Source organism: Daktulosphaira vitifoliae, unplaced genomic scaffold (assembly GCF_025091365.1).
Source record: "Daktulosphaira vitifoliae isolate Bord-2020 unplaced genomic scaffold, ASM2509136v1 Scaffold_4, whole genome shotgun sequence".
In the NCBI taxonomy this organism is placed as follows: domain Eukaryota; kingdom Metazoa; phylum Arthropoda; class Insecta; order Hemiptera; family Phylloxeridae; genus Daktulosphaira; species Daktulosphaira vitifoliae.
In genome coordinates this window covers 42,820,672-42,832,006 of record NW_026099575.1, presented here as the reverse complement: position 1 = coordinate 42,832,006, position 11,335 = coordinate 42,820,672, and the positions used below count along the sequence as shown (strand labels likewise).

Genomic DNA, 11,335 nt, shown 5'->3' with positions numbered 1-11,335 from the left:
TACTTGGTATATTTATTATTATTGATAATCACTTGATTTTCCTGTATGCCTACTTAATCTATGTACTCATAATATTTAATTTTAAACCTTATTTATTTTTGGTGAAATTATTAGATTCCTACCTTGATATTTTCTGCTATACTCTTAAATAAATAGATGTTGTATTTTGTGAACAAATATAACTGTGTTGACGGCAAATCACTTCTTGCATATATTTCGTAGTGTGGAATGATCGAGCGCAGTGAGTGCCTCTGTAAATATCTGATTGCATCTCTCTTAGAATGCTCTATATTTTTGGCTTTTTATATTAAATTTGACCGTAGTTCAAAGACAAGAAGTAATCCCCGACGCCACTGTTATTTCTTTATTAATCGTAATTTATTACATGTTATTTATTACATTTTCATGAATAATGATTTACATATTATAACATACTATCATATCTTATATAATAATTTAGACATCTTATTTATACTCTTTTTCTACGAAATTTCATTAGTGTTTTTAAACATTTAAAAGGTACATATGTATATATCTTATTTTTATTAGTATACATTTTATTTTGTGTGATTGATTGATTGAAGTCTTAAATGATACATTATGACGTTAATGATCTATTGTTTATACAAATAGTTTATTATGACATTAATGATCTATTGTGTATTCAAATAGTTTATTATGACATTAATGATCTATTGTGTATACAAATAATTTATGACATTAATGATGTACTATGTATATCATTACAATTTTTATATTTTTTAGATGAATATGATTTAAGTGAAGTATTGATAGAATTATTAAGGTACCAGGCACAATTGTTTAACTGGAAACTTGGTAAAGTAGAAGATCTGAAAAAAATCGACAAATTTATTTACGATATCTTAAAAGATGACACTCCTAATCAAACAATGCCTGAATTACAATTACTATTAAATAATTAAGTTGTAATTTCTATTTCCAATCATTTATTGCATTTTATTAATATTTTTAATGCCTTAAAATAATTTATAACTCATTTTTTGATTTATTGTTCACTCTGTTCCATTTTATAATTATTCTTTATTAATTATTTTTAATATCTTTATTTATTCTTTATGCATTAACAGTATACTCTTTCATTTGTTTTTTAGTCAGGTTTAAAATAATCCACTAACGTTGTTATTTGAACGCTATGTGGGTTAAATTTCATTAAATATCAAGTTCATGTGTGCGTCTACTTTTTTGCATTATTATAAATATTTAAAAGACACCCTTATAAAAAAGGTTCATCATTATTTTGTTCTTAAAACATCGTTTTAAAGGAAAATTTTATATAAATAATATAAAAAAATCACCTAAGCAGTCTGTATTTCAGTTTGGAATCCGAGATATTCCGAAAAACGAAAAAATCTAAATAAAAATTGACTATAATTGGAACAATCCATTATTAAATTCATGTAAAACCCAAAATTACTTTTTTAGAAATGATTTATATAGGAACGTATTAATAAAAAATTTGAAACATTACATACTGTTAGTAGACTACACAAATAGAGTCAATAAATTCATAAATAACAAAGAAAAAGTATTTAACTTTGTAGTAACCTATTATTATTTTAAATCTTATTCGATATTTAATTTAAAAACAATAAAAATGAATGATTTTAATTGTCTATTTAGTGTAATATACAAAAATTAACATAAAAAAGTAGGGATAGATTTGAATAAAGGAGTTTTGAGTAAGGGGTGAGTTAGAGTTGAGATATTATATGGGAATTTTGGGGTGTAATATGTAGAGTAAAGTATAGCCTTAATAATTTAAACTACTCAATAAAGTTATTCCTATTTTACCTTTTTTTACTTTTATTTACTATGTGAAGTCTTAAAGAGTAAAACATGCAAATAAATTTTGGTGCTTACTTTTATTTTCTTATGTTGTCGTTCGAATTAATCTTGTATTAACTTCTCGGTTCAATGTTAACAATCGTTTGTAGATGTATTCGTTTATTTTGATTAATTAGATTTATGTATATATTAAATCTTAATCATCAATTCGCGCTTTCATTACCTTGACAAAATACTTCGTTCAAAAATATTTTTTCCAATGTGACCTGTTTCTATTATGATTTATTATTTTTTTATACTTTTAAAATTACACGAGATATTTACAAATAATATATTTAATAAATTTCTTATAGTCGATTTTGATATTCTTAGTACTTATTCTGAATTTTCCATAGTAAAATTTTAAGAATATATCTATCTATATTCAAAATATAGTCAATAAAACTGTGGTGGCTCAGCGTAAGACCTTGGCTAGTACGGTCACAGTTAACCTTGGTTATATATATTAAATATTATTATAATACACTTTTTAATATCTTAAATTCCAACTGTTTATGTGTTACTACCAAAAAGGAATGTCATAGGCGTAAAACTGACAGGTACACACGCTGAGGATATTTCCAAAGTAGATATCTTATATAGTTTTAATGTACTATATATATAATAAATAATGATCTATATCCAGATTAATAGTTGGACAATTGGCATATTGATAGAAATTGCACACTAAAATATATAATAATTGAAACACACTTGTGTTATCAGTATTACTTTGTACACCAATTGATTACGCGTTACCAAAAAGGTAGGACTTAGCCTTACGACTGGTGGGTACACAGGTATAAAGTACTACTTCTGCATTAATTAGTATTAATTACAACATTAGGCTAATTCACCCTATTCAATACATGTAAGGCTGTACAATGCCATGCAAACCGAAACACTGATATACTCGAATTTTTCGTAACAAATATTCCAAACCAGCTAGGTACAAGCATAGAAATTATTGGTGACATCACCAGCGACCACTTTCTGTCGAGCCATTGACTCATACTAAAGAAACTACCCTACCTCTTCATAAAGATAACCGTACTCTTGCTATATCAGGCGAATAGAAAGCTACAACCTTTGCTGAACATTTATTGAATACATTTAAACCACATGACGACATCGTGCCCTATTCAAATCATATCATACTGTTAATGACGTTTTATCATGTCCTTTATCTATTTCTCTTGCTGTCGAGCCATTTAGTCCTGGAAAAATTGAAGCAACTGTCAAAAAACTACCAAATGGAAAAGCTCTTGGGTATGATATCATCACAAATAAAGTACTAACAAATTTATCATGAAAAGGTTTTCTCCTTCTTACATACATATATAATAGTATGATGCGACTATCTTACTTCCTATCAATTTGGAAAATTGTCGTTATAATTCTTGTACCTAAACCAGGAAAACCAAAAAATATGACAACGTCATATAGACCGATAAGCTTATTACCTACACTAAGTAAACTGTTTGAAAAACTTCTGTTGAAAAGGATCAGGCCAATTTGCAAGAGCACCACATTTCACCAAACACTCAATTTGGATTGCGTGAGAGACACTGTTCGAGCCAGGCAACAATGCGTGATGGAGACAATTGGTTTTTATCAGCCGTTTCCAACACCAACCTGTTGCGCCGACGATTAGTGACGGTGCTTGCCAAAACCTAGTTGATATATCGACGGGATATATGCCGGTTATTTTAGGGTTATTCGCTCGCTATCTTACTTTTTACCGAGAATTTTTATTTGCAGCTTTTGAATTGTTGCCTGTTATAATTGTCTTCGGTTAATAACTAAAATTATCGGTGATCGAAAATATAAATCGTTCGTCAGTATAATATTGCGGTTTAAAATTACAATTTAATTCATGCTATTGGGAATTAGCGTGTAATTATCGAGGCTGATGCGAGTTCCAACGGTTATTTGGAGAAATTTGGAAATATCGGATTGTAGTGACCAACCGAACTTTTAATAGCGTCTTCTAGGCAAGCACGAGTTGAAGAGAACAATTATTAGGTCGGATCGAATTAAAATATTTTTTGTATATAAATATATAATTTATTTGTGTGAAACATTGTTTAAGTATGGGACGCCCGCTTAATTGAATAGAATATTATTATATTATTATTAAAATATTATTAAACAACTTTTATTATTAACAAAAAAAAAAACCGATATTGTTTAATCTCTGGGTGATCGGCCGTTGGTGACGTTATAGACACTTTTTACGTCGCTGTTTAGGGGTTGAGCCTAAATGCCCATCAACAGTATTCTAAGATACCAACGGGGTATAGTTAGCTAGGCTATATCTACAAGGATCACACTACAATATATATTTATATATAACACTCTTGGTAAACAACGATATAAATATTTATTAAGTGAAGATTTATTAAACAATACAACCTGTTGGACATCTAGAGATGATATAATCCAACAGGGAGCTGACGGCGACACGCACACACACACAAACTATTTACGTGGTATGTAAGTTAAATCAATTATAAGACAAGAGTAATGGTCACGATGATGGTAAAAAGTCAACTGTCTTTAGGGATATTTTATCATGGTACATTGCCCATGAATTGCAAAAGTGTTAATGTGTGCAGTCTGTCCATATGTAGTAATACGCGTGTCACTGTGTAGTGAATCAAAAAAAAAGAATAATATAATTTAATTAATTAATTTAATACTTTATTGTATTAATATGATATAATTAGGGGGTTATTAATTTAGGGAGCTTTAATAATTTATTTTGATTCACTTTTTAATTTCAATAATTCATATTCTCAATTTTATTTCAATACTTTTATTTCAATATTTTTTTTTATTCACTCTTTAAAGTCAAATAATTTTTATTCTCAACATTATTTCAATTCTTTCATTTTAATAATTTATATTAATTCATTTTTTAATTTCAATAATTTATATCCTCAATTTTATTTTAATTATTTTATTTCAATAAATTTTCTTAAAATCACTTTTTCGATTTCAGTATTTTTTTATACTCAATTTTATTTTAATTCAATTTTTTTTTATTCTTTAATAATCTTTTACTCTCAAATTTATTCTTTCACTTTAAACTTTTATTTCAATCACTTTTTTCAATTTCAATATTTTTTTATTCTCAATCTTATTTCATTATTTTACTCTTTTTTTTATCTAATAATTTCACTTCAATATTTTATTAATTTAAATATATATACATATATATATTTTTAATTTGATTTTAATTGGAAAATGTTATTTAAAACTGAATTTTAACACTTTTTATTTTAATTCTTCACTCTCTATTTATCTTACTTAAAATTTTTATGTTTTGATTAAAAGTATTAATTCAATCGCCTTTAACTCTAAGCTTAATTTTAATTATCTTTTTCAATCAAATAATACTTTTCTCGATTTTAATATCAATATTCACAATGTAAATTTTTAAAATTTTTTTCTTAGTATTTTATTTTACTTCACGCTTTCTTAAAACCTTCTTCTTTTTATTTATTTTATTTGTTTTCTATCCACTACTTTATTGTATTAATAATATTATTATTCGGTGTATGAGTACGAGGGTCTGTAAGAAAGATAGAAGACGATAGAAAAATAAAGTGATCTTTATTTTATTAATATAGGATTTATTAGAATTGATTGTCAATTCTTAAATATCAATAATGCCATGAGTTTTGACGGTTATCGATGATAGGTGGTATTGAGTCACCTCGTGTATCTACACAGAGTGGTATGGTGGCTATGCATATAAACCTCCAACCTAACTCCTGAAATAGACACGTATCAACGATATAACTCTGCCAAGTAACTCTGTACAAACATTAGTGATTTATTAAATTTATTTGGTATATTTATTATTATTGATAATCACTTGATTTTCCTGTATGCCTACTTAATCTATGTACTCATAATATTTAATTTTAAACCTTATTTATTTTTGGTGAAATTATTAGATTCCTACCTTGATATTTTCTGCTATACTCTTAAATAAATAGATGTTGTATTTTGTGAACAAATATAACTGTGTTGACGGCAAATCACTTCTTGCATATATTTCGTAGTGTGGAATGATCGAGCGCAGTGAGTGCCTCTGTAAATATCTGATTGCATCTCTCTTAGAATGCTCTATATTTTTGGCTTTTTATATTAAATTTGACCGTAGTTCAAAGACAAGAAGTAATCCCCGACGCCACTGTTATTTCTTTATTAATCGTAATTTATTACTTGTTATTTATTACATTTTCATACATATATAAAATACTACATATTATAAAATACAATCATATCTCATATAATAATTTAGACATAGTTTATTACCATTCTTATGTGCTACCATTACATATTGTTTATTATTTCCTGTTTGTTTTTTATAATTAATATATACTCTTTTTCTACGTAATTTTATTAGTATTTTTAAACATTTAAAAGGTACATATATATATCTTATTTTTATTAGTATACATTTTATTTTGTGTGATTGATTGATTGAAGTATTAATAATACATTATGACATTAATGATGTATTATGGATATCATTACACTGTGTCAACGATATAAGCTTAGTGAGCGTTACATTATTAATATGAGATATGATCACATAATATGATCGTATAAGATGCTCCCCCTACATTTTAGGTCTGACCTCAAGCCTTAACAAAATAAAATAATTTGGGATAATTAAAAAAGTTTAGTTTAAAATAAAGTTATTTGGTGAGACATTAGCATCTTAGTAAGAACCTCTGGATATTCGATGTCCACACTCCTAAGTTCGTAAGCTTTTGAGATATGGAGGAGCTTCCATCACGTGGGCTCTCAATTGTTAGCTACTAATTGTTTCAATGAAAAGCCCGGCCCTGTCGTCGACTTCTTGATTAGTCTCGGGGCCCCAAAGTAATACCCTTCATGTTCTCAAGGTCTGTTCAGAATGATAATGTTTATTATGTAACATATAAAAAGGTTGTGAGAAGCCCGAATGTAATTGTTAGCAATGCTTGCACTATAAAATTGTTAGATTTTTAAATGAGATAATATAATTTTAAATATGTCAAATAATTAAAAATACTTAAGTTATCCTAATGTAAGTAGCCAAAACGTTGTAAAAAACTTTGCATACATTTACAATAGGTGCCTAAATTTAAGTTGAACATGCATGCTAGAAGAATTAATATATATAAATTAAATAAATACAAAAACACACAATGACCATCTCATAAAATTAAGTGTCCAGTATTTTAGTTTCGATGTAAAGCTGAGAAGGTAATGGTTTTCCTATGATGTGTTTTTTTTTTGTGTCTATTACCACTTTTTCTCAGCTCTCATCGAATCGATTTCTTTTAATGGATACGTCAAAAGATCACAAATCGTATTTAGTCGAAGTCATTACCCTCAAAAATTGAAAAAAATTTCATCGTTTCCCGTAAATGGGGGAAACCTCCAAAAAAATTACAAATTTCAAAATCGCTAATTTTCGAAATATTTTCAACTTTTTTTACTTAAAACCGCTGTAACTTTTTCAAAAATAAACATATCAATATAGTTTTTTTTTTTAATAGATGCTTAATGTCTTTAATTATCATTTGGTATATTTTTATTATAAATTTTACCCTTTATCTGCCCACAGGGGGAGATTTAAAATGACAACTTTTTCAACTTAATTTTTGAAAATTATCCGGAAGGTCTGACATCTATATTTATATCTTAAACTAAAGGTAATGTAATATACTCCATTATGAAAAAATAAAATTTGACCTCTGGACTTGTCTTCGTGGTGAAAATGGTTACCAAATGCTATGTGGATATATATATTTTATGTGGAAATTCTCGATATTGTATTTTACATTTTTTATTTTATAATGTTATAACTTATTGTAAAGAGTATTGTCATAAAAAAAGTAAAGTAAATAAAGGTAATTAAATTTAAAATAATTGGCTATAATTGAATATATGTTATATTTATATTTTTGTCAAAAAAAGTAAATAGAATAAAGGGATATTAATTATAATAATAAAAAGAATGAAGAGATGAAGGAAATAAAATAATTGGCTATGTGTGTGATATTTATATTTTTACAATTAAGGAAGAGTAATAATAATAGAATATTGATGTTATAGTTAACGGATTGTTGAAGTGCGTTTAGCTACAAGGTGAAAATAAAGCATACAATATATATATTCGTGAACTCTTTATTAAGTAGCTACCACCATACTTGGTTTGTTGTAAAACGTAAATTGAAGGAAAATTATATTCGGATAACGCACACCTGAGTCATATTAATTCTACAATAAAATGTGCAACGATTATGGAAGAGGATTTTACGACTCTTAATATTTATTGGTCATGCTATATGAATGTAAAATGCTACTGTCCAATTGTTGGGTGCCAAGCCTCAATGGCTGAATTATTTTCTTTATGTGGATGTATAATACAAGTTAAAACATCTACCTTGAATGCCTACTATTATGATCCGAATGGTGAAAAAGTAGTTATTAATAATATCCCTCTTTTCAAATTATTTACCTTCAGCAATTCTATTATTCCCTCGATAAAAGTTGTCATAAAACGAAAAAAAGGTAAAAAGATATGGATATTAATTATAATAATAAAAAGAATGAAGAGAGATTACTATAATGAAGGATGATGAGGGAAATAAAATAAGTGGCCATACGTGTGATATTTATATTTTTTTATAATTAAGAAAGAGGAATAATAATAGAATGTAGATGTTATATATAGATGTTATGGTTAACAGATTGTTGAAGTACGTTTAGCTACAAGGTGAAAATATAGCATACGATACGTATATCCTGTCGTAACTCAAAAATAGAATATAAAATAATATAATAAAATACTATAAAAAAAGGGTCAGAATGATTATTATTGTTGGTGCAAAAAATGTGTAAGTGAGAGTTACTTTTGATTCGGGGTGTAATTCGAGGGTCATAAAATAACGATGTAAAAAATCTTACCTGGTAAATTCTCTGGTTTTTATAATTATCCTTAGTGATGATATCGGTGAAAATAATAAATAAAGTACACAAGTTCAGATTTTCAGTTCACAAATTAACACATAAAATTTCGACAATGACGATCACGACGTTCGCACAACTTAATACGGACCACTAAAAGAACAGCCCAATACGGAGCATGAAATGAACAGCCCGGAGCAAGGGTTTGCTCTGGCTTTTTATAATATTTTTTTACCCCCAAAAATCGTCACTGTCGAATTTTTAGTATGATTGTTTATTGATAAGTAAGCATGAAAAACACAGAGATCAATACAGATGAATAGAACATAAATTAGTTTGACATTTACATATATAACATTAACATGTTTTTATACAAGCGAGACGAAAATTGATACAATGCATTTAACTTTTTATAGTAGAATAACAAAGATGACAAAAATAATATATAGATTTTATTTTGGTGAGGAAGGATTTTTAAAGTAATTATTAATTGATTTATGATCGAACCGCATACACTACAATGTAGTTAAACAGTGTGAGTCTTTTGACTATTTCTCTTAAATGTCTATCTAAGTTTTTGTTCGAAAAGGATCATGTCCTTGTAAGAATATAATGTATAATAAAACAAGTTAAAATGTACCACTTCTATCCATAGAAGTGGTGACAATTTGAAATGAAAAAATTTATACTAATAAAAACTAAAAAAGATAACATTGTTAAGTACATGAACAGGGTATTTTTAGTGTTGTCTCGTATAAATAATAATGACGATTATATTACGACATTCCATGAACTCTTTATTAAAATACTACCACCACGCGTGCTTTGTCGTAAAAAAAAAATATAAATTGAAGGAAAGTTATATTCGGATGATGCACACCTGAGTTATATTAATTCTACAATGAAATGTGCAATGAATTGTTTTCTTTATGTAGTTGTATAATACAAGTTAAAACATCTACGTTGAACGCGCACTATTATGATCCGAATGGTGAGAAAGTAGTTATTAATAACTTTTCAAATTATCCACCTTTAACAATTCTATTATTCCCTTGATAAAAGTTATTCTTGATTTATCTTAAGTCTACCCTTAATTTTATGACATGCTTAGAAATATAATTTCTTACCTTGTGTCCAGCTAGCTTGATTGTTTATTGCGTAAAAGATATATATGTGAAGAGAGCACTGACTTTTATTTACTTATTAATTTTTGTAAAATTATGCAAATTGTTAAACTTGAAATATTACTTCACTGTAATTCCTTTCTATACTTGGTGTCTGAGTATATATATTACTTTATATTTTAAAATAAGGAAAATTATATAACCAGATAGCTTATGAGAACCAATCCCTAGTGACACGTTATAAACTATTGTTTTACGAATAGTTTTAACCGCTAGATGTGCTAGGGTAATGACTTCAATAAACTATCGATATTTTATGAAATTGTGTATTTGACATGAGAGTCGCCAGAGTTAGAGACAGGCTGGCTACACCATCGGAGATTACTCTCGTCGATGCCCGGACCTTACAGAGTCAAAAACTGCTTGCCGAAAAGAACGTAATGGAATATGAGAATCAATCCCTAGTGACACGTCACAAATTATTGTTTTACCAATAATTTCAACCGCTAGATGTGCTAGGGTAATGATTTCAACAAACCATCAGTATCTTGTGCAATCAATCAAACACGTATCTACTTAAATTTAAAGTACATTCTACGATCTCCTTAGTGACACGTCACAAACTATTGTATTACAACAGTTTCAACCGCTAGATGTGCTAAGGTAGATTTTCGAAATGCACTTATTAAATAGACACTCCAAATGAAGAATTAAAAAATTCTTAATTGAAACAACTCACAAAATACAAAATAAAAATTTAATGTGTTTTAATATTTTATAAATATTCAAAACTAAAAAAAAAATAAAAAGATAAAAAGTTAAGTTATTCTTTCAAAATGACATTACTTATGAGAGATTTAGATAATAAACACCAAGTGTAAAAAGATTTTAAGTAAGAAATAGCACAAAACGCGAAATAATCTGGTGCAGAAAACGCTTAATGACCAGATTTTTAGAAAAAAAAATTAGTAGACGAATGAGCTAGAAATTGCTCTTTTATAGACCTGTTTTATGAGGAGGGGAATTAGTTTAATTTGCACAATGCTTCTCATTGGCTAGTTAATTAATTTAGAGAGATCTATGCGCAATCTATTGTCCTACTAATTTGCGTTAATATTTCATACATGTATTGGTGTTTTTATATCTATCATCTCTCATTGTAATGCGGTTTATTAAAAAAAATCATTATTATAAAAATATAAATAAAATAAAATTATAAGTGCTAAATATCTATTACAAAACACTAAAATTATAGATTAAAATTTAATTTTTTTTCATAAGCCATTGTAAATATCAAGTTAATTGTGAGTAAATATTATTCCAAAGGTTAAATTGTAGGGATAACTTTCGAAAGTTAAATAAAAACC

General features: G+C 27.2%; 1 protein-coding gene and 1 long non-coding RNA gene across 5 annotated transcripts in view; one reads left to right on the top strand and one right to left on the bottom strand.

The window, feature by feature from the left end:
- LOC126906004 (uncharacterized) overlaps positions 1 to 10,993 on the bottom strand; it is a 16,861-nt gene extending 5,868 nt beyond the window's left edge. The window contains exons 1-3 of one of the 4 annotated variants that reach the window (XR_007704146.1): positions 9,972 to 10,993; positions 8,845 to 8,874; positions 5,588 to 6,874 (exon numbers count right to left, since the gene is read on the bottom strand). This is a non-coding gene — a long non-coding RNA (uncharacterized LOC126906004). Of the gene's footprint in view, positions 1 to 5,587; positions 6,875 to 6,940; positions 7,031 to 8,844; positions 9,207 to 9,971 lie in introns of those variants that run through there. The other 3 variants (XR_007704147.1, XR_007704145.1, XR_007704148.1) reach the window with 3 other exon arrangements.
- The window catches only part of LOC126905982 (uncharacterized), a 102,837-nt gene that overhangs the window by 45,573 nt on the left and 45,929 nt on the right, over positions 1 to 11,335 (top strand). The gene's annotated exons all lie outside the window — the stretch shown is intronic.